Source organism: Etheostoma cragini, chromosome 4 (genome assembly GCF_013103735.1).
Source record: "Etheostoma cragini isolate CJK2018 chromosome 4, CSU_Ecrag_1.0, whole genome shotgun sequence".
Classification (NCBI taxonomy): domain Eukaryota; kingdom Metazoa; phylum Chordata; class Actinopteri; order Perciformes; family Percidae; genus Etheostoma; species Etheostoma cragini.
In genome coordinates, this window is record NC_048410.1 from 20,880,253 (window position 1) to 20,881,634 (window position 1,382).

Here is a 1,382-nt window from a genome sequence, read left to right on the forward strand (position 1 = left end):
CCTTCAAAGTATAAACCCTTATTGTTTAATATCCAGTCTGTCAGGGGGCTTGTAGAGGATAAACCTAATCACCTGCCATCTCACACACACAGGACTTAAAATCCTCTCTGGGGATTTGAAGCACAATGGAGCAAATCTGATACTTTTTGGTCTCATGAATGAGGATTTTACACCACCTTGTTCCAAAAGAAAACACATAAAGTATCCCTCCTCCTTCCTCATATGCACCACACACGCACACTCTGATCACACTCTGATCAAACATAAGCAGATGCAAACAGATGGCATGCTATGTTTGTACTGTTAGCCCATGCTAATTGGGGGGAAGCGTAATGACATCAAAGTTTGGAAACAATAAAGTATTTGAGTCTGTGGCTGCTTACAGGATGCCAGTCGCTGTGCTTTAAACTTGTTTACTTGTTAATTTAGAAACTACTTCAGAGGTTCACACATCCTCTCTCCAGATGAAACATAATTATGATATGCACTCAAAGAAGGTCAACTAAAACTTTTTGTTCACTTACACAACCATCCAGTATGTAGGTGCTGCGGTTGTGATTTATATCAGCTAATAATCAAGAAGGGAACTGATTTACTGCTGTGTGTATATATATATATATATATATACATACATATATATATACATATATATATATATATATATATATATATATATATATCTATACATATATATATATGTACTGTATATAAAGTCTGTGATTTTTGTGATAACTCAGATCAAGAAGAGAAATTAAGCGGAAGGATGTGGGTTTCAAGGTATTCAAGTTAATACAACAAAAGGTCCAAATAATATTCCTCTTATCTGACCAGGCATTTTTGTGTCTTTGTTTACTACCTTTCAGCATTAAATAAATGAGTAACTGCATTGTATTTTTTTTACCTCTTTTTGTTATCATATTTTATGTCCATTGATTGTTGCACAGGTCAAAATTTATTTTTTTTATTTTACTTTACTTTATTACTTTTATTTCATGATATCCGACACACAGTATATCCGTTTTGAGGTACACATTAGATCTGACTATGTTTAGATAAAGTGCACACAGCGTAAACACACAGGGTAAAAAGATAAGATTTTATGGACGTACTATATACATATAACCATATTACACACATATATGTTATGTAAGTCATAAAGCCGCAATAACAAAACAAAAATTACAATTACAATTAAATTATTCAATTTGATTATACATTTTTTATCAAGTTGATTATGTGATTCATTACAAATATGCTGAGCTTTATCATCAATAATTTACTATTTCACTGGTTTAGGGGTGTTATACTGTATTAATTCATTTATCTTATAATTTATGTAGACATATATATATATATATACACATACATACATACATACATAC